The sequence below is a fragment of the Rhinoderma darwinii genome, chromosome 2 (assembly GCF_050947455.1).
Source record: "Rhinoderma darwinii isolate aRhiDar2 chromosome 2, aRhiDar2.hap1, whole genome shotgun sequence".
Lineage (NCBI taxonomy): Eukaryota > Metazoa > Chordata > Amphibia > Anura > Rhinodermatidae > Rhinoderma > Rhinoderma darwinii.
In genome coordinates this window covers 442,936,708-442,964,442 of record NC_134688.1, presented here as the reverse complement: position 1 = coordinate 442,964,442, position 27,735 = coordinate 442,936,708, and the positions used below count along the sequence as shown (strand labels likewise).

The 27,735-nt window shown below is 41.6% G+C and overlaps 1 protein-coding gene across 2 annotated transcripts in view; it reads right to left on the bottom strand.

Annotated features, from left to right (window-relative positions):
• ROBO1 (roundabout guidance receptor 1) overlaps nt 1-11,728 on the bottom strand; it is an 890,328-nt gene extending 878,600 nt beyond the window's left edge. For both annotated transcript variants that reach the window (XM_075854473.1, XM_075854474.1), the window contains exon 1: nt 11,443-11,728. The gene's annotated coding sequence lies outside the window, so the exon portion shown is untranslated. The remainder of the gene's footprint in view (nt 1-11,442) is intronic.
• Nucleotides 11,729-27,735: the final 16,007 nt, after the last annotated feature.

The following is a 27,735-nucleotide window of genomic DNA, read 5'->3' as shown; positions in this document are numbered from 1 at the left end:
CATCATGCTAAGATTTCTTTCATTGCTCAATTAATATTGTTTATATTTGCATTGTGTTTGATATGAGACAGATTTGGAATATTTCCAGTAAGTATTTGTGAACAGAAGAAGTTTTTATTTTAACAGTGCTTGACATTTACTTCATTCTCCAACTATCCTGTAGAAGGTGTAAAAAGCAAGCAATAGTACTTACCTAATATCCATTTCTGGACACTGGAGCAATCTTGCCCTGCCCAATGCAGAAAGCAGGAGACTAAGTGGCCCATAAACAATAGGTTCTACCACCGTGTCCATGCTGATCTCCACAAGAGCAAGGAGATCCAGTTTAGAGATATATCAAGAATCATAAGCACCCATCAGATAGGCCCAATATCTTATTTAAAGGGGTTGCCTGGTTCCAGCAAATTTATATAATTTTTTGCACAATTTAGGCTGAATTCAGACAATCGTAGTATACGCCTGTGTGACGGCCATTAAAACAACGGCCGTCACACGGACGCATGTATTTCAATGGGGCCGCTCACACGGCTGTTGTTTCAACAGACTATGTAAAGGGTCCGTTGAAAAAGAACATGTCCTATTTTCTTCCATTTTCAAGGATCCCTCGATATGCTCAAGTCTATGGGATCAGTGCGGGTCCCCCGCACTGGTGCAACTCGGACGTGCAAAACGACCGATTTACACATCTGAGTTTGCACTCGTTCGTGTGAATCTGGCCTAAAAGTTGTAACATTTTCCAATATACTTTCTGTAACAATTCCTCTCGGTTTTCAAGATCTCTGCTTGCTGTTATTCAATAGGAACATTCATTATCTACTTCCAGTGATTTCTAAGTATTACTGTCTATTTTATTATTAGAAACAGCTATTCTGATTTCAGCAAAGATTATTAATGACATAATGAAAAGTTTTACAATTTTACACTATACTTTCTGCATACATTTCTCATAGTTTTCAAGATCTCTGCTTGCTGTACTGCAATAAGTACCGTTATTGTTAACTTCCATATATAAAAATTCTGTCCATGGTCATGTCATGGACAAACAGGTGCTGGGATCGGTAGAAGACACAGCTCTGATACACATACTGTAACGATCAGGGGCGTAACTAGGAAAGACTGGGCCCCATAGCAAATTCTTGACCGGGCCCCCCCCCGGAGCCACAAGCAGCCCCCCTTATAAATAGTGTCCCCTGTAGAATGTGCCATACAGCCCGCCTGTAGACCGTGCTATATAGCCCCGCCTATAGACAGCGTCACACCCCATTTGTTGATAGTGCCCCCACCTCCCCCTTGTAGATAGTGCCATACAGCCCCCCTGTAGATATCGCCATAAAGCCCCCATTGTATATAGCGCTATACAGCTCCCACTGTATATAGTGCCACACAGCCCCCTCCCTTGTATATAGTGCCACACAGCCCCCCCTTAGTAGATAGTGCAGCACAGCCCCCCCCTTTGTTCATAGTGCCACACACAGACCCCTGTAGATTGTGCCACACTCAGCCACCTGTAGATAGAGCCACAGCGCTCCCCCTTGAAAATAGTGCCATACAGTTCCCCCTTGTGTATAGCGGCACAGAGCCCCCCTTGTGTATAGTGCTACAAGGCAATGGCGCATCTGAGAAAGTTATATCAGCCAGGGAGATGTCAGTCAAACATGAAAAGGTGGGTTTGGAGGCAAGACTATGTGACTTTTCGGGATAGAGGCACCACCCCATGACCCTCTAATGAGTAATTAGCATATAGTGTGCGCCATTTTAAAAGTAGATTTGAAAGATTTTGCTGCATCTGAAAAAAACATACAGGGGAATATTGTGAGGTCATGTAATACTGCATGGTGGCGGTTCATGGGGTTAAAACTACCAGACAGATTCAGATTAAATATACAATGAATTGAGAACAATTCCATCTGCCCTGCAATTTTGTTATTATACATATACCTTATATAATTACAGATCCAGAACCAAGCTCTGACATATATACAGTACCACAACCAAGCTCAGTACATAAATACAGCACTAGAACAGAGCTCTGAGATATATACAGCACCAGAACCAAGCTCAGTACATAAATACAGCACTAGAACCAAGCCCTTACAAATATACAGCACCAGAACCAACCTCAGTACATAAATACAACACTATAACTGTAATGACAGGGTAGGGAGACAGACAGGTGAGCCCTAATCTACCCGCCACTCAGTCCCTGCCTACTTGCAACGACCCGTCCTAAGCGACGGGGTACAACTGGGCGACGGTCCGTACGCTCAGTAAGTGCAAGACAGATAAACAGACAAGGGTACACAGAAGCTAGGGAAACGGGGCAGCTGCCCACGGAGACACCGTGAGCAACAAGAGTAGTGAATGAGCCGAGTCAAACCAGGAGGGAACGAAGTACAAAACGCTGAGCAGGAGAGTGGTCAGAAAGCCAAGGTCAATAACAAGCAGAGGATGAGTAGTACAAGCAGCAGCAGCAAGCCAGGAAACAAGCATAGAAGAATCACAGGCAAATGAGGAACAGGAAAGGCAGGTATAAATAGACAGTGGGCGGGAGCTAGCTCCGTCTGGCCAGGCTGTGATAGGCTCTCCCACTCCTAAGCCTGCCATCCTGAGTGGTAGAAGATGGAGTCAGTCTCACAGAAATAGGAGCAGGTGCAGACTGATTGCCCATGGGCATCGACACAGAAGCTGTGTCTGGCAAATCCTTTACAATAACCAAGCCCTTACATATATACAGCACCAGAACCAACCTCAGTACATAAATACAGCACCAGAACAAACCTCAGTACATAAATACATCACTATAACCAAGCCCATACAAATATACAGCACCAGAACCAACCTCAGTACATAAATACAGCACTAGAACCAAGCCCATACATATATACAGCACCAGAACAAACCTCAGTACATAAATACAGCACCAGAACAAACCTCAGTACATAAATACATCACTATAACCAAGCCCATACAAATATACAGCACCAGAACCAACCTCAGTACATAAATACAGCACTAGAACCAAGCCCATACATATATACAGCACCAGAACAAACCTCAGTATATAAATACAGCACCAGAACAAACCTCAGTACATAAATACATCACTAGTACCAAACTCAGTACATATATACAATACCAGAACCAAGCTCAGTACATAAATACATCCCCAGAACCAAACTCATTACATATATACAGCACCAAAGCCAATCTTATACGTATATACAGCACCAGAACAAAGCTCAGTACTTACATACAGCATCAGAACAAAGCTCAGTACATATATACAGCACCAGAACAAATACAGCTCAATTTAGTGAAACCCCTGCTATATAAGTTTGTACAGCGTAAAACTACAGCTCCCAGCATGGCCCGAACAATGGTGAGGATATGCTGGGAGTTGCTGTTTCACAATAAAATCATACCACAATCATCTCGCTGCAGATCATACAGTGACTACAGTGCTGATTAGAGGCAGAATAAACATTTACATTAAGAGACTCACCGGTGATGTCTCATATTCTAGTTATTTTCTTCTCCCTCCGGTCCAGATATCTATAATGGATTTCTACCGGCCATGACCCATTTCTGCAGTTTTCCACTCAGATGTCTTCAGCTTCTCACTTTTAAAACATTTCTGCACTTATAAAACTAAGTTAAAATTCTCAACACCTCTAAATATAATAAAGCGCCATACACTGTGTCCCTGATTATAATAGTACCATACATTGTCTCACACACACACACACACACACACACACACACACACACACACACACACACAAACACACACACACACACACACACACACACACACACACACTGTGCCCCCTGTAGATAGTGTCCCCATAGCCCCCTGTAGATAGTGACCCCAATAGAGCCTCTGTAGATAGTGCCCTGCATAGAAGTCCCTATAGATAGTGTCCCACATACAACCCTCTGTAGATAGTGCCCACATATGGACTCCAGAGCTGCAAGGCAATAGTGCTAACCACTGAGCCACCATGCTGCCCTACATATAGCTTCCCCTATAGATAGTGCTCCACATATAGCCCACCTCTGTAGATAGTGTCTCACATTTAGTTCCCCCTGTATATAGTGTCCCACGTATAGCCCACCCCTGTAGACAATGCCCTACATATAATCACCCTGTAGCTAGTGCCACACAGGTAACTCACCCCTGTATATAGTGTCCCACATATAGCCCACCCCTATAGAAAGTGCCCTAAAAATAGCTCCCCTATAGATAGTGCTCTACATATAACCCAGCCCTGTACAGTGTCCCACATATAGCTCCCCCTGTATATAGTGCCCCACATATAGACCCCCTGGTAGATAGTGGCCTACATCCCCACATATAGACTCCCCTGTATATAGTGGCCCACATCCCCACATATAGACCCCCCTGTATATAGTGGCCCACATCCCCACATATAGACCCCCCCTGTAGATAGTGGTCCACATTCTCACATATAGACCCCCCTGTAGATAGTGGCCCAAATCCCCACATATAGACCCTCCTGTATATAGCAGCCAACACATAGACCCCCCTGTATATAGTGGCCCACATCCCCACATATAGACCCCCTGTATAAAGTGGCCCACATCCACAAATATAGACCCCCCTGTAGATAGTGCCCCACATCCCCACATATAGACGCCCCTGTAGATAGTGCCCCACATATAGACCCCCCTATATAGTGGCCCACATAGAGTCAACCCCCCCTGTAGATAGAGCCCCCACTATGGATAATGACACTCACAGATTTATTAGAAAAAAACGTTACGTACTCACATGCTCCCGTTCCCGCGCCGTCCGATGGCAATGCAGATCTGCTCACTTCTGAGCAGGTCTGCTGGAGCTTAACGACTCGTTGTTCAATGACCCTGATTGGCGGGGCAGAATGACTTTCCCCGTCAATCAGCTCCTTTCAAGCACGGAAGCGGCGCGATGACCACATCGCGCAGCTAGCGTTGTTGGAAGGCCTTGATTGGAGGGACAAGTCATTTTGCCCCGCCAATCAGTGCCATTGTAAGGCACTGAATGGTCGGGCATTCAGCGCTAATGCATGTATTTGGCTGTTGCTAGCACCGGTGGGGCCCCCTCCGGTGCTAGCGACACCGACGGGCATGAGAGGGCATGTGTCGCCCGGCACATACTTATTGGAGGCTCGGCGGCGCAGGCCCCCCATAACTGCTGCTAGCGGCGCCATTGAGCATATGGGGGGCATGTCGGCTGGCAGCACGGGCCCCCTCAAGCCGCGGGACCCGTAGCAGCCGCTACGGCAGTAGTTATGCCACTGGTATGATCCGTGCACCTGTGTGTCCATTACATGACCATGGACAGAATTGTATTAACTGGAAGTAAATAATAAATGTACCTACTGTGCAACAACAAGGAGAGATCTTGAAAACTGAAAAGAATTAATTCAGAAAGTATATTGGAAAATTGTATAACTTTTAATTTTACCAAAAATAACATCAATTTGTGGAAACCGGACAATCCCTTTAAGTAACCATCTTTCCTTAGTCAATTACCCAACTTGAGGACTTTGTACATATAGGATAGTTATATACTGTGGAGCTGCATAGTGGTAAAGTAAACAGTCAGTGGTGTACATAGAAGAGTAAGAGTCCTATAGAAAATATCAAAATGGGTCCCTATTATGGTTCCGGCTGTTTCTATGCCCTTCCTATGACCTTTGGGCCAATGCAGTTGAGTCCTTCACAAATTCGCACTTCACCACTCAGTAACAAAGGGGATTGAAGAACTAGGACTGAGACCCATCTCTTAAACTTTTTGGAGATTGTGTCGTATCCAAATGACAGGCACCCACAATTGAGGACTTTATTGCTGATTATATTCTTTCATTCTTTCTTTCTTTCTTTCTTTCATTCTTTCTTTCTTTCTTTCTTTCTTTCTTTCTCTATTTAATTTTTTTCTTTTTCTTTCTTTCTTTCTTTCTTTCTTTCTTTCTTTCTTTCTTTCTTTCTTTCTTTCTTTCTTTCTTTCTTTCTTTCTTTCTTTCTTTCTTTCTTTTTTTCCCTTTCCTTCTTTCTCTTTATTTCTTTCTTTCTTTCTCTATTTCTTTTTTTCTTTATCTATCTTTCTTTCTTTCTTTCTTTTTTTCTCTTTCTTTCTTTCAGCACTTTTCTATTGTTGGATACCACATAAAGACACAGCCACATGCTGTAACTTGGTAGTAGTGAATAAAGATAAGCATTTTCCCATATTAAATGAAGCTCCACTGAGCGGCTAAGTATTATCTTGATTCACAAAATACATGGATTAGAAAGAATCCCAAAACATACAAAAAAAAACCCCAAACAAAACAGCCCTAAAAACATGATCTAGTTAGAGGTACTAATGACAGAAGGCAGGATGCTAGATATGTTAACAGTATGAAGGATTTTATGGACACCCTATGGTTTATGTATAATTTTCGGTAGGGGATTCAGCACCATGGGCCAAATTAATGGCCTTTTTAACAGCGAGCACAGCATGTTTGTGTGGCAAATCTCATTTAATCCCATCTCACCACAGTGTGGAAACCTTTCATAGTTCCATGATATAATAATTGGATATTTTGCTGATACATTTTTTTTATATCAAGTTAATTAACATTTTTTATTTGGGGATTATTAAAGAATGGAAGAAAGTTTAATGTGAACATTTGGATGGACAATGGTTTGTTGGCAATGAAACTGAAATCTCATATATGTAATGGTTTATATTACACAGTCATAACACCGACACCACATTTACTTACTGTCAGTGCAATGTCCGTTCTAACTGGCTCATAAAGATTCTTGTGGAATTCATTGATGTGTAAAAAAATGCATTGAGTAAAATGTGGATGAAATTCTAATGTTTATAATTAAAAGGAAATTAGGAATTGGAATTTAGGAGCCTAGTTATAGGCAATGCAGAGGTCACAGTCACAAAGGCCCATCAGTCACATAAAGCTATGTTCACATCTGCGTCTTGGCTTCAGTTCATAACGGAAGACAAGACGCAGTGACAGCTCCATCATACAGCAGATACCAATGGCACCCGACAAACCCCATTGACTTACAATGGGATCCGCCGGGGTATCGTCATGGTGTCCATCATTTTCACAGCAAAAATAACACTGCATGGTGCACCATTCTTGCCATCAAATGTGATAGAACTGCCAGCGGAGGCTCCTAACTGAGCTTCCACAGGCAGAGCCTTAGACACTAGTATTATAAATGGTGCATGATAAATGGGGCCATGTTACAGATATTGCATTGGGGCCTAAGAGCTTTAGGTTATGCCTCTATTAGAAGTTACATCAAGGGTTTGAAGTAAGCCTATCCAATTGGTGCCATTATGTATGTATATGTATATATATATATATATATATATATATATATATATATATATATATATATACATATATACAAGCATTGTGGCTCCTCCATGTTCATGGTTTGGTGGACACTGAACTGCATGTAAGGATGATGTATCCTTTGAAGAAAGTGCTGATATTACACACAAGCATACAGAATGTAGAGTGGATGGATATGGATGGTGCGTACTGTTTGCCTTCCATCCATAGTCTGTCCGGTGCTCACTCAGATGGTGCCTCAATGCTCTCAGCACTTTCTGCATGGGGTTTATTGATTCCTATTTGGAGTGATGGATATTCGGCAGGCTATAAATAAAGGCGATACAGAATGTATCAAAGGCACATGCAAAGTGCCCTTATCTACAAGTCTATTTATCTTTAGAATACCTGGAAAATTGTCTCCGATCACAGACATTTTATTAGAGTATTCTTTAATGCAAGCAAGTTCCATAGGATAAAATATTTGGAGTGAACACAAAATGTCTCTATCATGGGAACTTTTCCCAAACACACACATCCCCCCCATATTAAATCAAATGAACTTGGAATCCAATTATAGATTATTGGAGATAGAGAAATCCAAGAGCAGAAATATGGATTTAAAACCGTGTCGATGTCTTCCTCTATAATGTTCCACTAGGTATTGTCGTCCTAACATCATAATAGCTAGCTCCCATAAGATCAGCAAACTTATCATTCTATCCTGAGATTGGTTTACAGTTTTCCCGCTTGATGTTATGGGGGCATCATGAATGAGAAAATGCTCTAATCCCATTGAAAGACACCTTACAAGTGCCATACAGAGAATTTGAGTGTCATCAAAACCACAAGCCTAACATTTTGAGACTGTAGGGCTAGTAATGCTTAAACATTCTCTAAGAACACACTAAGATTCTCCATCATATATTGTGAATATGTTTGCATATAGTCACAGGTATAAGGAAAAAAAGCTTTATATAAATTAGAACATTTGAAGAAAGACCATGGCTAAGACAACATATGTAAGGTATAATATTAAAAGAATCTCAAAGTTTTGTTGTCTAATGACATGCCATAGAGACATCTAAGAAGAAGATAACATTGGTTGGGACACCGAAGACAGTGGTGCCACCTTAAATCCTTTGCTGCGGGTTAGAAACTTCAGAAAGGTTTCGAACAGATCCTAATGGGTGTGGCCTGATGTCCGGCCCCTGCAGAGCTCCATCATCACACAGACTCTAACCACTAAAATTATAATTAATTGTGGAAACTCCTTCAAAAGTCCCTTAAATACATTATCAAAATACAGATGTAGCCATCTTTACGTTGACTATTAATGCATTAAATACAGAGTGTCAAGAAACGTTAACTTGACTTTTTCAATGGCTTTTTAATGGCTTTTGTTGTGTGATATCACGATGCAGAAAGTTATCAGAGTCAAAATAAACCTGGCTACATCTGGACTAGGATCATAAGTATATATGGGATTCTACTGATGTAGACAGAACGAGACTAATGATACAATCTGTATTGTAACTAAAGTCAGCCAAGAATTGTGCTGCATTCACCATGCACTTTGTATCTATTGTTTTCTGAAGCATGTGGCCCGAGCTGAGGTCTTGAGATGCAGACAAGGTTATTCTAAGGAGTCATTCATAGCAATGGTAAGCAAAGGCAAGAAAAACTATGGAACTGTTCACTTGAATTTCATAGCCTCAATATTTCCTGTGCAAGGGGACAGATGAGATCACAGGGCTGACTGCAGGCAAACAGTTCAGGTTCACAGGCAGAGTAAAGGACAGATTGTCACAGCCTTTTCCCTGTCAGGTTTCCATGTAGCTGAGTGCTGTATACTCAGCACTATTCAGCACTTGCTCTCCTCTGCTGCATTGTACCTCTGCTCATCCAGCTGGAAACATCAGGATGATTTACAAACTGAAATGAAGTAGATTGTCTTTCCTCCTGCCCCTTGTCTGTACACTCAATTGATAAGGACACCTTATTGCTGCCACACTACAACCAGTACCAACCACAGGAGACCAAACTATGCAGAAATTCAATATAAATCTATTTTTTTTAAAGTTAATACATTCAACAGTTCATTTTGGACACCAATATTGCATAGATGTAGCAAAGCTGAGTTTGTCATTTAACTCTTTATGTCTGTATCATATTTGTGACGATAACTCTATGAGCTAAGAAAGATTTTCCTGCAGTTCTATGCAAAAAGCACAGATAATACATCTTGATATACTGTATAAAACAATAAGCTGTGTTTCAAGTGACAAACTCTGCTCTGCTACATCTGTATTTCTTTTTAATGATATGTATAGGGTCCCAAGCTAAAGGTAAGCTCTTTCCATTAATCATGCTGCTTGAGGCTTTAAAAAAAAATATTGGGGTTTAGTTCTGCAAAAATTGGTGCTGACCATATCCTACTGGACGACTTCATTATCCCGACTCAGCAGGAGGGGTCTCTAAGCCAACAGTCCCAGCTGATTATTACAGAGGTTAAAATCTCCTAGCTACAGGTACCAATGATTCCTAGAGTGCCTCTATTACCCTTTATACTTGTCCACATCCCTGCAGAGAGCTGCAGAGGTCTCATGATCCAGCCATTCACCATGAAAGTCTTGCAGAGTTCCTATTGACTCCTTCAGTAGACATGAAGAACAGTTGAGGAGGTGCAGTCTCCTGTCCGCCTTATATTCTGCCAGGGAGCACTGCAGATAATTGTACAGTTGGTATTCTGGGCACTGCACACACAATCTCCTCTTAATGTTCAGTCTTTCATTCTTCTTTTTTTTGCAATATAATTTTAACAATGCAGCCAGCCTCACAATATAAATGCAAAGCAGCCCTCGTCCTAAAAGACATGTATATTAGTGACTGCGAACCACTACGGCTCAGCTATTGTAATGTTTAATGAACACTCCTAGTTAAATTGTATTGAATACCCTAGAAGTCCAGGTGTAGCGGAGATAACATTGTCATATGTAGCTGAGTTAGTCTTGTGGAACAACCCACCATGGTATGACAATGTAAAACCTTACATAGGACTGCAGATAAACCGACCGCATTATCTTAACTCAGACGCTTTGATGTACAAACAATGCAGATCCATAAATGTCAAATTCAACTCTGCTACATCTGTATTGACAGTTATGAAAAGCAAGTGGACTATGAGACTGGATATTTCAGTGTCATGTGGTCCCCTTTATATTAGGAGTTCTCTATAGATATTCTTAATAAACTGATGGAGTATATCAATTATAAGAGCATTTACTGCTAAGAAGACCCATTACCAAAAATAGAGGTAACTTCTCTAAACCAGATCAATGCCATGATCAAGGCACGTTTATCTGGGAGCAGTCTTGTCATATAGATGTAGCAGAGCTGACTTTGCTATTTATCTGTTTGAGGCTGCATTGTTTCATTACATTAATATCTCAGTGGTTTGAGATAATGCAGTAGATTTACCTGCAGTCCAATGGAAAACCACAGAAACACAGAATGATATCACAATGAGTTGTGCCAAGTGACCAACTCAAGTCTGCTACATCTGATAAACTCTGTTGTATTTGGGCTGATCTTCTAAACACGGATACTGTGTGCTCAATGCAAAGTTCTTCCTTTATACATGTTAGATATAATATTCAAAATAACATTGTGAGATGTAGCTGAGTTAGTCGTGCGGAACACCCCGCCATGTTATCCCAAAGTGTTACCTGTGGTTTTACATAGGACTGCAGGTAAACCTATTACATTGTCTTAACTTACAGGTATAATGCCCAAGTCCTACATATAAAGGCACAGCACATGCATGGCAAAACTTAAAGTACTCGACATCACTGAGGCAAAAGCTCCAACATCCAGATACGAAATCCTGTATTTTTTCTTGCCATCAAACTTGATTTCTATCAAAGACAATTCAATAATCTTACACGTGTAGGCGACAAAGAAAAAAATGATTCCAATAATAAAGTGGACTTCTTCCCCTAAGGCTATCAAAGTTGTTAAAATGAAAGGTTGTCAATTCCATAACCTCAGGTGCGTACACATAAATCAAACACTTGTCTGGCCGGGAACTTACCTTGTGAGATGATTTTGCCTTCACAAGTCTGTCAGTTCCATTATTCACATGGAAACGCATGCAACTTTCGCACACAACAAGACCCTTTTTTTTGGCTTAAGGGACAGAATGACGGCGCCGCCAGTTCAAGACTTTGTTAGGAGATCAGCAAAGAGGTTTCTTCCCAGTATCTGTCCAGCGGAATTCAAATCCTTTCTTCGGTGCAGAATTGTGACCCGTTATCTGTATTACTATTAATGCAGAGAGCACAAGCCATTGAATACAAATAGAGCCATGCAGCAGCTCGCTCAGTGCCTGTGATAGGATACCGGGTCCTACTGCCTCCTGGCTCTCATAGAATTGCAAAGCAGTACAAAGCCGAGCATCATTTTTTCTGAGGGGGTAGGGAGAGCGTTCTATAGAATAGGGGATGCTCTGTGAGTAAAAGGAAAAAAACAATTTCTGATGGAAATCTAAAATATATGCATTCAATTGCCAATGTGAACACGACACTGTGTGCATCAGTAATGTCTCAACATAAAAAAAATAGCATTTTACAATAAGGACAGACATATATATATATTGTATCGAGAAAAACTTGATATAAGGAAATTGTTGCAGACTTTTCTATTGTAAGGATAAACCTATAAAAAATAAAATGTTATCCTTAATTAACGCTAACGGCAGGGTTCGCTTATCTTGTGAATTATTTTTGGAAAAATAAATAATTCTGACATTGGCACAACCCCGGACCATGCATTTTTTTTTTTTATAAGTGAACTGCATTAAGTAGAGGAAGGTCACTAATTCTCCTTAAGGCCTAGATCACACACGCAGTGTTTGGTGCAGTTTTTGGCTCAGTCTTTTTTAGTCATAGTAGCCAAACACGGGAGTGGATACAAAAGAAAGGAAATGCGTCAATCTTTTCTTTATACCTTTTGGATCCGCTTCTGGCTTTGGCTCAGAGTCATGAGTTGAGTGCAGGTGTACCGGCCTCGGCTTCATCTGAGCACTGAGCATGTGCAGGAAGCCGATGGACTCAGGTAATTTACATTAACAGCAACTTTTATAGACAAAATGGTGAAAAGGAAAGTTTTGAGAGTGGCGTGTTAGGGACGTTATACAACAGCAATACAAGGACATGCCCTAAAATCTAGAGACAGGTTCCCTTTACTTTCCACCCGTAACTTTCCATTTAATTTGACATCACACGTACAGGCCAGGGGACATTCCCGGTCCACAGACTTGAATATTCTCTATAAGGCACAGATAATTTTATTAGAGCATCCCATTTTTATGAAAAAATAAAGGTTTTTTTTAAAGTCTGGATAGTTGTAATTTTTTTTTTCATTAGAATTTCAAGTAACAGAATGTCATTTTTAAGCATAGATTCAACTTGCTGGAATACATGAGGCAATTGTGTGAATAGTAATCCTTTACAGCAAACCTTCAGCTTTACATACATGCAATGACTGCACTGTACATAAAATTGTCTGGACCCTTAGGTAATACGGGTCATGGGCCTCTCACCACCCGTGATACAGGGGTTTTTAACATTTTTGTCTTAAAAAAATAGAAATGTCTGGGATATTCTCACTATCTCTCCCTTAGCACTGGTCTTCCATGTCGTGGTGAGATGACTAGGTCGATGTGAGACAGTGCGCTCATAGTGACGCACGCCATGTTACATAGCCGTATAACACAATGGATCCCTTGCAACGTTGCATCCCAATCAATGAAATGTTATCTGGGTGAACATCAACACAGCGTCAGCCATTGGATAACACAACTACATAACATATTGTCACTACGGTACGTTGTACTAGAGCGTGGGGGACTGGCGAGGAAATCTGACAATGGATGTATTGTAGACTTTATTTTTCATATTTTTTTAATCCTGGCAGGGTTTGGTTTTTTTTCCCCAGAAACTGCACCATATATTTTTATATGGGGGAAGAAGCAAAATTTTTGTGAGGCAGAGCTCGAAAGCTCCAGCTCCACCTACTCAATGACAAAAAAACGAACGCCTTGCATTTGGATTTATATAGCTGTTATTGAACTTAATGTAAGCTGTATAAATGGGTTTGCAGTTTCCCTTTAGCGGAGGCAGCCAGAATTTTATCATGAAACTTTGTTACGAAAGCAGTGGATTCGGAGCTCTGTATAAGAAAGAGAAAGATATACGCTGACATTTCTAGAGGCGAGGCAGCGGGCCCACCTAATGATTTGGCTTTAGGTGATGTCTAATGACCCAAGTGGTCGGTCCACCCCAGATACTTTAGCATAAGAAATAATCCAGTTTTATATCGACTTTTACTCATCTACATTTATATATTCTTCTTTTCAGCCACGGTGTCTGTATTCTGCTTTACTCTCCAAATTCTTGCAAATTGACTGTTAAAAAATCGAAAAGGTGAAAAGGTGTACCCATACTTGCCATCTAGTGCATGTAGCGCTTTCTTAACCCTTTCAGGACTGAGCCATTTTTTGCTTTTTCATTCTGGTTTTTCACTCCCCGCCTTCCAAGAGCCATAACTTTTTTATTTTTCCACCAATGGAGTGTTGTGGCTTTGTTTTTTGCGGGAGGAGTGGTAGTTTCTATTGGCACCATTTAACGTACCATATAATGTACTGGGAAACTGAAACCAAAGTCTTTGCGGGCTGAAATTGGAAAAACCTAAACTGATTCTTCCATTTTTTTGGGGGGTTTAGTTTTCAGGGCATTCACCGTGCGGTAAAAATGACAATTTAACTTTATTCTGCAGCTTAACATGATTACGGTGACACCAAATTTATATAGTTTTTTTTAAATATTTTACTACTTTTAAAAATGTTTGTTTTGTTTCACCACAAACTGAGAGCCATAACTTTTTTTTTTTTTTTCGTCGATTGAGCAGCGTGTGGGCTTATTTTTTGCGGGATGAGTTGTCATTTTTATTGGTACAATTTTTTGGTACATACAACTTTTTGATCACTAGTTAATAAAAGAATGTTAGCGTTAAGATGACCCAAAAAATGCGATTTTGGCGCTTAAAATTGTTATATTTTTTTACACCGCTGTAATAGTTAGAATTTTTAAGGACGTAGCGATACCAATTTTGTTTATTTTTCTTATTTTTTTACGGCAGAGTGAAGGCAGATCTGGGGGCCTCCATTAGGCCCCTGTGCTACCATAACAATCATCGGCACCCCGCGATGAGCTGTCGCCCCTTCTATTTAACACCTCAGATGAGACGGTCGCGATTGACCGCAAGACATTTGCTCTTCGTGGCCATTAATCCCGGGTGTCAGCTGTAATACAGAGCTGACACCTGCTGCGGATAGAGAGAGCTCAGCGCGTGATCCCGCTCCATATATCACCCCCGCAACAGGACATGCTATTATGTCGTGGTACGCGAAAGGGTTAAGGTCCATTCAGGAGCACTGAGGGCATTGGATTACATACAAGTCCCTGCCTCTCTGTGTTTATATTTTCTAGGCTGTGAGCAGATATAGTAAAAATCTCCAATGCTTGAGACTAAATTATAGCACACTGCTGTTTTCTAATGTATCACAAGGCCGCACCATGCTTTCATTTGTGCGTATCACATGATGACAGATTTTTACATTGTCAAAGAACCAAGAGGGCTGTGGAAGTTATGGTCATGCAACAAACTAGTCAAGCAGCAGTATACTATGATTGAGCAAACACTGTAGTATTGTTACTGGGCCATTATAAGGTAGGCTACAACTCAAATAAACAAAACAAGAAAATCACTATTAAAGTATACCTATAGTTATACTCGTGGGGGGGGGGGAGGGGTTGTAGCTGCAGAATCCTGCAGATTCTTCTTGCACAGTGTTTGGGCATGTTCAGACGTGGCAGAATTTTTCCGCAGCAACCGTTACTGCATATTTGTTGTGAATTTGCAGCGACATTTGCATACTTCACAGGTAATTCAGACGTTGCAGATATCACGGCGGACTTGCCACAGGTTTCAGTTTTTGCATTGCAATGGCTGAAATCTGCAGTGAAATTCCGTTGCTTCTCCGCAACATAATGTGCATGCTGCGGAGGGAAGATTCTGCACCACAGCCTAAATTCTGCACAGTTATTTTCCACAAAGTCTGACCTAAGTTACCTAAAAACGTATAGAAACCAATGAAAAACGTCTGCTGCAGAATTCCACTGTGGACTGTCCGCAGTGGAATTCAACTGTAATTCCGCCACGTCTGAATGTGCCCTTTCAGTAAAACAGTAAAATGTGGTGAGGAGAGGGGGAGCAGCAGGGGGAGCCATCTGATTGGTCAGAGCACACAACACCGCTCCCCGGCTTCTCACCAGGTAGAGCCCGCCCACTTGGCACAGTTTTTGAAGAAATCAGCAAAGGGAAGAAAAAAACCAAAATATGTAGATCAGACTCAGCACTTCTGGCTGTACTACATCTAAAAGACATTTACTGCTGACTAAGGAGAAATTGTTATGTATATAGAGCTTCATCTCATAATATTCCATTATGGTAGTACTTGTGGGCCTCTTAGGGCAGGTTCATACGTGGCGGAATTGCTGTGGAATTCCGCAGAAGACAGTTCGCAGTGGAATTCTCCAGCGGCCGTTTTTTAAATTTTTTTCAATACATTTTTAGGCAAGTTGGTTCAGACGTTGTGGAAAACTTCGCTGCGGACCATAGGCTGCGGTGTGGAATTTTCCCTCCGCAGCATGCACTGTCTGTTGCGGAGAAGAAGCGGAATTTCACTGCGTATTTCAGCCTTTGCAATGCAAAAACTGAAATCTGTGGTTTTCTGCAACGTCTGAATTACCTGTCAAATATGCAAATGTTGGTGCAGATTCGTTGCGTAATTGCCCCAAATCTGCACCAACATTTGAAGTGGAAAAACTCTCCACGTCTGAACGTGCCCTAAGTGTTCACCTTCCCCTGGACCATGTGTAGAACATATTTTTCTGCCTCTGACATCCCCTTACATTTTTCCAATATCATTTGGTATATTAGTAATATGTTCAATTTGTAATTATCATATTTGATTAAATAAAACAGTTAAAAGGGGGGCAAACTTTTTGACTTTCTGTCAATACCCAAAATCAAAGCACAAGTCAACTCCTTCATAGACTCATAGCGGCTGATACCCAGGAGCAAAAGATTGTATTCGACTGCAGAGCAAATCCACCCTGCAGTGTCATGTTTATTGTTAAACTTACATATTTTGTTCCAGAATACAAGAGGTTAAATAGTTGTTTTTTGGTTCATGCCATTGTCTTAGTGCTTAGCACATTGATTTAGTGATGTGATAAATACCTTACCCTTTACACTTGATAGATATTACTTATTAATGAGAACATTTGTTTTCTTCTGGTACCAATGCAAATGGCACAGAAGAAATTTTCAACTTTGTCAGTACTTTATTTAAAAATTGCAAGCTTGATTGAAAAACTTTTTGGATTATAATACAATATGAGCAGAAGCAGACATACCGCCTGTGCAGCGAATGCAGCTGCACAGGAGAAGGGCCTCTCTGCCACTGTAGGACTTGGACAACAGCCGACAACAGTGGACATTACTCTGCTGGTCACATGGGTGTGGATTTATTGTGGACGTGGCTCCGCAATATCGGGACATAGTTTTCTCTCCAGATGTCTATCACATGCTTGCAAGGATCTAAAGGTTCCGAACTGGATAAAAAAAATGTGTGTGTGAGCTATGCGTCTGGCCCGATCACATAACCCTTACAAACCTAAGGGCACATTTAGACGTGGCGGAATTGCTGTTGAATTCCACTGTGGACAGTCGTTTTCTACATTTGTTTCCATACATTTTTAGGAAACTTAGTTCATGCGGATTTCAGGATTTGCATTGCAGAGGCTGAAATCTGCTGCAAGTCCGCTGTGATATCCACAACGTCTGAATTACCTGTCATATATGCAAATATTGCTGCAAATTCTAAACGAATCTGCAGCAACATGGCCTAAGGGTATGTTCACACGCAGAATCAAAAACGGCCAAAAGTGATGGAGCTGTTATCAGGGGAAAACAGCCTCTGATTTTCAGCCGTTTTTGTGGCCGAATACAGTTATTTGAGGCGTTTTTTTTTAAGCCGTTTCTGGACCTGTTTTTCCATTGATACAATGAAAAACAGATTAAAAAAACGGCTCAAGAAGTGACATGCTCCTTTTTTTTGCAGCGGTTTTTTATGCACCATTTTTTAAAACAGCAGCGTAAAAAAACGCCCAGTCTGAACATAACACCGTTTTTCCCATTGATTTCAATAAGCAGATGTTTGTAGACGTTTAGCTACTGTTCTATCAGGCATATTTCGAGGCGTTTATGATTAAAAATGCGCCTGAAAACCCAGCGTGTGAACATATCCTAAGGCATATTTGACAATCAGTTCCATCCAATAGATATCATATATGAATAGAAGTTAATAACCAATCATAGTGTCATACCCAAACATATCTGCATGTACACAAAAAACGATATAATAATCATCATACACAATAGTACAATTAATATTTATCATATATAATATTTCTCAAGTAAAATAATTTTTTAATATAAATGATTTTTTTATGGGGTTGCTCATAATAAATAAAAAAATGGTTGGAATCACTTATTTAGAGAATTAATCACATTGTACAATATATACATTTTCTAGAGGTTTTGTTCCTCAGGGGTTGATACAGAGTGCAGTCACCAACCTGTTGACTAATAATTCCATGGACAAGTCACTCAATAATGGCAGATAATTGAAACATTGTATACTTATACTTAGGCTGGATTCACACGAGCATGTTCGGTCCGTAAAGGACGGAACATATTTCCAGCCGCAAGTCCCGGACCGAACACACTGCCGGGAGCCGGGCTCCTAGCATCATAGTTATGTACGATGCTAGGAGTTCCAGCCTCGCTGCCGGACAACTGTCTCGTACTGTAATCATGTTTTCAGTACGGGACAGTAGCTCCACGGAGAGGCAGGGACTCCTAGCGTCGTACATAACTATGATGCTAGGAGCCCGGCTCCCTGCAGTGTGTTCGGTCCGGGACTTGCAGCTCGAAATACGTTCCGTCCTTTACGGACCAAACATGCTCGTGTGAATCCAGCCTTAGACTTAGGCACAGAAGACTTTTTTGCCTTATGAGTTTGTTCATATTAGATGTATTGGCAGTTGAAATAATCTAAACAGCAAAACAATGTGTAAAAGAAATGGACATTAAACGCCTTTGTCAGTAAATTGACCTGAAAAAATTACGTATATATCTATTTGAATTGCATTTTTGTAAACTCTGCAAGCTTGAGAGCCTCAGGCAAACTTAATTAAAGTCAAATGAGAAATCAAAAGTAGAAAGATGTACCCCACAATATTCCATTTCCTTTGTGACAGAAAATTATATGACCAGAACAATCATGTTTAGGATAATGTGTTGCAAACTCATTTGGTTTTATAAAATGAAATTCTCCAGGATTGGAATGACTCAGGGCACTATTTACATTTGAGTAAAATTGTATTGCCGCTGTAACTGATGACTCCGATTGTCCATTTAGTGGAGAATTGTTTTAAACTTTCCACTACTGAAAGTTCCCAGGAGAACAGCGACTGACTGGATTCTTATTAAATGTTTAATTTAAAGAACAACTTTCCCAGCAGAACACTTTGAGCTAAACGACAACTTTACCATGACAAACATTAGCCGGCAATGCTAATGTCAGAGCTAAAACAACGTTTTCCACGTACTGATTCAAAGTTTGGTCCTCAAAGTATTCCCTCTAAATGTATTTTATTTTGTTAGATATATCAAATCTAATGCAGACACAAGATGAGAAGTTGCCAATAGCACAGTGTTAACAACCAACTGGATTACAGGTCTAATTTTTCTAGTGCAGTTTAGAAGATGAAAGAATTTTATTGGCTAGAGGGGTTATCCCATAAATTAAACTAAAAGTCCTGAATTGATGTTAATAGTTTTAAAGTAATTTGCAGTGTGTCTAGCATACAAAAATACACTTCTCATATTTTTTTTGCTTCCCTGTGTCCCACTTGGTGCTAATCTGTCCATCTGGGAGAGAGACTGAGCAGAATTAGTATTTTTTCCCCTTTGCCGGCAGACAATATAGTACCTTTTTACTTTCCTTGAGGATAGGTAACATGGGATCCAGGCTAGTGAACATATATATTGTGTGACATCCACAGTACCATATGTACTCCCTTAGAAACCAATGAAAATATAATTAACTAAAACAAATATGGCTGAGTGGGCATGTGCAGGGCTCATATCAGATGTCAAAATGCAAAGTTTTACTAAGAACGAGTCTCCTCAGCTATACTGTCATGCTACTGCAGAGGCTCAGCTCCTTCCTCAACAAGCAGAAAATAAAGCTATGTCTGTTGGTGGCTCTGCAGTGAACAGGGCATCACTATATAGAGACTTAGCTGTGGGAAGAGTAACTGAGCATGCGTGTCCAACAGCACTCAGCTCATTAGGTGGACAGACCGGGGGGGGGGGGGGGGGTGTCGGGGAAGGAGATGCAAGGCGGAGGGGGCTCTGTGTGGGAAGAAGGGGAAAGAGAAGACACAAAGGGGTAGTGGTTCTGTGAGGATAGGAAGATGAGGGGGGCACAATGTGACATCAGGTGTACTGTATTTGGGGTAGACCAAGCTCTATATGTTAAAGAAGTGATGGGGAAGACAGAGCTGTAATGGCTCTGTGTGGGGGCACTCGGGAGACAGTAGGTGACAGGAGCTCTGTGGGGGCAGTATGGAGACAGTAGGTGGCAGGGTCTCTGTGTGGCGGCTTAGGGGCAAGGGTGGCACAAAATAGCAGGGGCTCTGTGAGCAGAGGGGGACGATGGGAGACAGAAGGCGACAGGGAGAGGGGTAGAGGAAACGAGGGTCTGAGGGGTTGTTTTAGATGAGATGGCAGGGGCTCTGTAGGGGACCGAATAGTTGACAAGGGCTCTGTGGCGGGGACTCTAGGTGGCAGAGGCCCTTTTGGTCAGACCAAGAAAATGAGAACCATAAAAAAAATAAAAGCAATCAACTGAAGTTGATGTTTTACTTAGGTAAGGGGGAAAAGGAGATCCTAGCAGAGCCTTTCAATTAAAATTCTCCTAAGCAGAAGGATGGGCAGTGGCAGGGGGCAGTGGGATTTTAATAGTTACGGCTAGGTCCTGCTTTTAGCAGCCCTCCTGCTTGACATTAAACAGGTAAAATATGTGTTGTTCATACAATACTCTACAGAATAATTTTTCTACAAGGCCATATACAAATGTGGATTATTTGTTGCAGATTTTATATGTGGCTTCTGCACCGAAAATCCGCAACAAGTTACAGTACAATGCCAGTGCATGGGGTGTAGAATTTACATGGAGCTAAAAATTAGCAAAAAGATTTGAGAGCATGTTCTGGATTGTGAGACGTGAAATCTTCAGCAAAGTCCCTGTAAAGTCTATATGTAAATCAACATGTTAATATTTGCAGTTTAACTGTGGATATAAAGAAGATTTTAACATGTAAATCCAGTTACAAAGTCCTGGTGTAAAATATATAAAACACAGCGTGAAAATCAAAAGCCCTACTATCCTTTCCATGGACGAATGTTCAGTCACGTAGTATACGTGTCAGTCATAAATGTCAGTTAAAGTATGACTGGTTGACAATGTTTCCATTACCACAAATAAAGTATATATATATATACCCCCAATATAACTGAGGAGATGGATGTTCAGCTATATAAACAGATGGAGCGGGCTGCACAGGCGGGTACTGTAGGGATAATGGGAGATTTTAATTTCCGGGATATTAATTGGTGTCATGGTTCGGCTTCAACTGCAAAGGGGAGACATTTCCTCAACCTGTTGCAGGAAAATTTTATGGGCCAGTTTGTGGAAGACCCGACTAGAGGTGAAGCTCTGTTGGATCTGGTCATTTCTAATAATGCAGATCTTGTTGGGAATGTCAATGTTCGTGAAAACCTCGGTAACAGTGATCACAATATAGTTACATTTTACCTATACTGTAAAAAACAAACGCAGGCTGGGAGGGCAAAAACATTTAATTTTAAGAAAGCCAATTTCCCCAGGATGAGGGCGGCAATTCAGGACATAGACTGGGAAGAACTAATGTCAAATAATGGAACAAATGATAAATGGGAGATTTTCAAATCTACTTTGAGTTATTATAGTGCAAAATTTATATATATATATATTCCTATAGGTAACAAGTATAAACGACTCAAATTAAACCCCACATGGCTTACACCTTCTGTGAAAGGGGCAATACATGACAAAAAAAGGGCATTTAAAAAATACAAATCTGAGGGTACAGCTGTAGCCTTTGTAAAATATAAAGAGCTTAATAAAATCTGTAAAAATGTAATAAAATCAGCAAAAATACAAAATGAAAGGCAGGTGGCCAAGGATAGTAAAACAAATCCCAAAAAATTCTTCAAGCATATAAATGCTAAAAAGCCAAGGTCTGAACATGTAGGACCCCTAGATAATGGTAATGGGGAGTTGATCACAGGGGATCAAGAGAAGGCAGAGTTACTAAATGGGTTCTTTAGCTCTGTATATACAACTGAAGAAAGAGCAGCCGATGTAGCCGGTGCCAGTGCTGTTAATATATCAGTTGATATACTGAATTGGATGAATGTAGAGATGGTCCAAGCTAAATAAAATAAAATAAATGTGCACAAGGCCCCGGGACCAGATGGGATACACCCTAGAATTCTTAAAGAGCTTAGTTCAGTTATTTCTGTCCCCCTTTTCATAATATTCAGAGAATCTCTAGTGACTGGTATAGTGCCAAGGGACTGGCGCAGCGCAAATGTGGTGCCTATTTTCAAAAAGGGCTCTAGGTCTTCCCCGGGTAATTATAGACCAGTAAGCTTAACATCCATCGTGGGGAAGATGTTTGAGGGGCTATTGAGGGACTATATACAGGATTATGTGACAATAAATAGTATTATAAGTGACAGCCAGCACGGTTTTACTAAGGACAGAAGTTGTCAAACTAACCTAATCTGTTTTTATGAAGAGGTGAGCAGAAGTCTAGACAGAGGGGCCGCTGTGGATTTAGTGTTTTTGGACTTTGCAAAGGCATTTGACACTGTCCCCCATAGACGCCTAATGGGTAAATTAAGGACTATAGGTTTAGAAAATATAGTTTGTAATTGGATTGAGAATTGGCTCAAGGACCGTATCCAGAGGGTTGTGGTCAATGATTCCTTCTCTGAATGGTCCCCAGTTATAAGTGGTGTACCCCAGGGATCAGTGCTGGGACCACTATTATTCAACTTATTTATTAATGATATAGAGGATGGGATTAATAGCACTATTTCTATTTTTGCAGATGACACCAAGCTATGCAATATAGTTCAGACTATGGAAGATGTTCGTGAATTGCAGGCAGATTTAAACAAACTAAGTGTTTGGGCGTCCACTTGGCAGATGAAGTTTAATGTAGATAAATGTAAAGTTATGCATCTGGGTACCAACAGCCTGCATGCATCATATGTCCTAGGGGGAGCTACACTGGCGGATTCACTTGTTGAGAAGGATCTGGGTGTACTTGTAAATCATAAACTCAATAACAGCATGCAGTGTCAATCAGCTACTTCAAAGGCCAGCAGGATATTGTCGTGTATTAAAAGAGGCATGGACTCGCGGGACAGGGATGTAATATTACCACTTTACAAAGCATTAGTGAGGCCTCATCTAGAATATGCAGTTCAGTTCTGGGCTCCAGTTCATAGAAAGGATGCCCTGGAGTTGGAAAAAATACAAAGAAGAGCAACGAAGCTAATTAGGGGCATGGAGAATTTAAGTTATGAGGAAAGATTGAAAGAATTAAACCTATTTAGCCTTGAAAAAAGACGACTAAGGGGGGGACATGATTAACTTATATAAATATATTAATGGCGCATACAAAAAATATGGTGAAATCCTGTTCCTTGTAAAAACCCCCTCAAAAAACAAGGGGGCACTCCCTCCGTCTGGAGAAAAAAAGGTTCAAGCTTCAGGGGCGACAAGCCTTCTTTACAGTGAGAACTGTGAATCTATGGAATAGCCTACCGCAGGAGCTGTCACAGCAGGGACAGTAGATGGCTTTAAAAAAGGGTTAGATAATTTCCTAGAACAAAAAAATATTAGCTCCTATGTGTAGAAATTTTTCTTTCCCTTTTCCCTTCCCTTGGTTGAACTTGATGGACATGTGTCTTTTTTCAGCCGTACTAACTATGTAACTATATATATATATATATATATATATATATATATATATATATATATATATATATATATATATATATATATATATATATATACATAATACTAATAGCTTCCTCACAGGTAATGGTCCATTATCATTGGAGAGTAGCAGTCTTATTTGATATTTACAATTATACTGTACAGTTATATATAGACGGGAGCCTCTAATGATCATGTTAGTACTGTAGATAATAGTTAAAAAATAGCTAGGTTGAACTGCACCAGGGAAATTGTCATTTCTAAGTATTTTATTCAGTGTTAGTTTGTCCCTTTACGTTATCAATACATCATAGGAAAGGATAAATTATTCACATGTATCGAGACTTGTTGAATAATAGCCTGTAGAACAGTTGCCTCCAACTTGTGGTCCTTCAGCTGTTGTGAACTCCCAGAATATCTTTACTCTAGAACAGGGGTCTGAAACTCGGCCGTGTAAGTGGGCCACATATAGAAAAAATGGGAAGTTGACGGGCCGCATTACTTTCAAATTTGATACAATACAAAATTATTGTTATTCAATTAGTTATTTGATCTACTATAACACTACATTACTATAATAATAATATTACATTACTATAATAATACCGCTAGGTTTAAAATTTGAGAGAATTCTGCACGTGCTTATTTCAACAATTCAGTTTTTCAATTTAAGTGTCGCTAAATGCAGTTCGGTGGTTCAGTTGGCAGTGTTTGGCAGACATACATGTCAAGATTGGGCAGCCCCTTTTTAGATAGTGCCACAGTGCCCTCTGTGGATGCTGCCACAGTGCCCACTGTAGATGCTGCCACAGTGCCCACTGTAGATGCTGCCACAGTGCCCTCTGTAGATAATGCAACACACCCCTAGATAATGCCACAGTGCCCCCTGAAGACGCTGCCACAGTACCCTCTGTAGATGCTGCCACAGTGCCCTCTGTAGATGCTGCCACAGTGCCCTCTGTAGATGCTGCCACAGTGCCCTCTGTAGATGCTGCTACAGTTCCCTCTCTAGATGTTGCCACAGTGCCCTCTGTAGATGCTGCCATAGTTCCCTCTGTAGATGCTGCCACAGTGCCCTCTGTAGATGCTGGCACAGTGCCCCCTGTAGATGTTGCCACAGTGCCCTATGTAGATTCTGCCACAGTGCCCTCCGTAGATGCTGCCACAGTGCCCTCCGCAGATGCTGCCACACTGCCCTCCGTAGATGCTGCCACAGTGCCCTCCGCAGATGCTGCCACACCCCCACAAATAGATAGCTCCATTGGGGCTCCCTCTAGGAGTGGAATCCCCAGCCAGAGCGTTGCCGACGCTTTGGCTGGGGATTCCTCTACTGTTGGAGCCCCTGACGTCACTGTCTATACACAGCGACATCAGGGGATCCTCCTGGACCGGAATGTGATATCAGGGGCAACTCCAAAGCCGGTGTCCCGGAGCAGAGCACTAATATAGGCTCTGCGTCGGAACTCTGGGGAAGCCATTAACATCAGTGTCCATATATGGACTGTTATGTCAGGGGCTTGCCCAGAGCTGTAGTCCAGGAGCAGAGCCGCGCGTCTAGCACTCTGCCTGGGATTCCAGCTCTGCTCCTGACATCACTGTCCATATATCGACATGAATGTCAGGGGCAACACCATAGCTGGAGTCCATGGCAAAAGCGCTAGTAGACTCTTGCTGGGACTCCAGCTGTCCTCCTGATATCACTGGGAATACTGCTCTGAGGAAGCCACTGACATCACTGTCGATGTATGGACAGAAATGTCAGAGGCTTCCCCAGAGTCCCAGAGGAGAGCCTATACTAGCGCTCTGCCCGGGACTTCAGCTCCGGGGAAGCCCCAGACATCACTGTCCATATGTGGACAGTGATGTCAGAAGATTTCACAGAGTCCCGGAGCAGAGCCTATACTAGCGCTCTGCCCGGGACTCCGCTCTGGGGAAGACCCTGACACACTGTCCATATATGGACAACGATGTCAGGGTTATTCCACAGAGTCCCGGAGCAGAGCCGATACTAGCGCTCTGACCGGGACTCCACTTTGGGGAAGACCGTGACACACTGTCCATATATGGATAGCGATGTCAGGGAATGCCACAGAGTCCCGGAGCAGAGCCGATAGTAGCGCTCTGCCCGGGACTCCACTCTGGGGAAGACCGTGACACACTGTCCATATATGGACAGCGATGTCAGGGAATGCCACAGAGTCCCGGAGCAGAGCCGATACTAGCGCTCTGCCCGGGACTCCGCTCTGGGGAAGACCCTGACACACTGTCCATATATGGACAGCGATGTCAGGGAATTCCACAGAGTCCCTGAGCATAGCCGATACTAGCGCTCTGCCAGGGACTCCGCTCTGGGGAAGACCCTGACACACTGTCCATATATGGACAGCAATGTCAGGGAATTCCACAGAGTCCCGGAGCAGAGCTGATACTAGCGCTGTGCCCAGGACTCCGCTCTGGGGAAGACCCTGACACACTGTCCATATATGGACAGCGATGTCAGGGAATTCCACAGAGTCCCGGAGCAGAGCTGATACTAGCGCTGTGCCCAGGACTCCGCTCTGGGGAAGACCCTGACACACTGTCCATATATGGACAGCGATGTCAGGGAATTCCGCAGAGTCCTGGAGCAGAGCCGATACTTGCGCTCTGCCCGGGACTCCGCTCTCGGGAAGACCGTGACACACTGTCCATATATGGATAGCGATGTCAGGGAATTCCACAGAGTCCCGGAGCAGGGTATATAAGAGCAGTAGGGTATATAGGAGCAGCAGGGTGTACAAGGGGAAGCAGGGTATATAAGTGGTAGCAGGTTATATAAGGGGCAGCAGGATATATAGGGGCAGCAGGGTATATAGGTAGCAGCAGGGTATGTAGGAGGCAGCACAGTTATCTTTGTTTTATCTGTTTTACTTTAATATTGAACACACACTTTTACAAAGAGACATAAACACATGCAGACACACACACACTGTAACATATACACATACAAACACAGAGACAAATACTGTATACACACAGAGACACATACTGTATACACACACATATACACACAGGGACACATACTGTATACACACAGAGACACATACTGTATACAAACACATACACACATACTACATGTACACACACAGAGACACACATAGATAGTCACCATCTCTCCTTGCTGACAGGATCACAGGTTTCTTGCAGGACGGGCTGTGGGCGTAGTTTCCTCCTCTTCACTTGCTCCTCGGCTCTTATTTGCACCATGTGTCTAAGAGCAGAGCCCAGTGGCGCCCCCTACATGCTGGGAGGGGGCAGCGCCCTGTGCGCTCGCACAGCTCGCACACACCTAAGGCCGGCCCTCAGTATAGTATATCAACCAAACTACTGTGCTGTGACATTAGGACACAAAGGTGTTAAATCATTGTAAAAGATAAGATTGATGGGAGATATGGAAACAGTGCTCTATTACTAATGTCCCATTTAACTATATTTTATATCAATATTTATAATAATTATTTCTAAAGCAATAACAATTCTTAGTGATTTCAAACCCATAGACACTGGTGTTTGTCACATCTCTTTCCTTTGTAGTGCTGATATGAGCTGAAGATATGTGTGCCAGCACTTGGCTCTCTTTATTATTTTATATTTCAGATTTTGATAGCACATTGTTTGGTTATTATTGGCATGTCATACATTGGAAAAGATGTATCAAAACTGGTGCAAAGGAAAAGGTGGGTAGTTACTAATGGCAACCAATCAGGTTATTATTTATAATTTTCAAAGAGCCTCAGAAAGATGGGAGGTGGCTTCTGATTGGTTTCCATGTGCAACTACTCACTTTTCCTTCGCACTAGTTTTGATATATCTCCCCATTTTTTTTATGGCAAGCTGTTGCATGATGGAAATCCTAATGGAACCCCTGACAGAGGCTCATAGTGCATAAGTGTATAGAGCATTAGATCAACAGCAATGAAAATGTAGTATTATGTATTGACGTAATCTAGCAGAATGTAGATCAACAGCCTTTCTCTTCCTCTCCCTTCCCTTGGTGGAACTTGATTGACTTATTATTTTTTTTCAACCGTATAA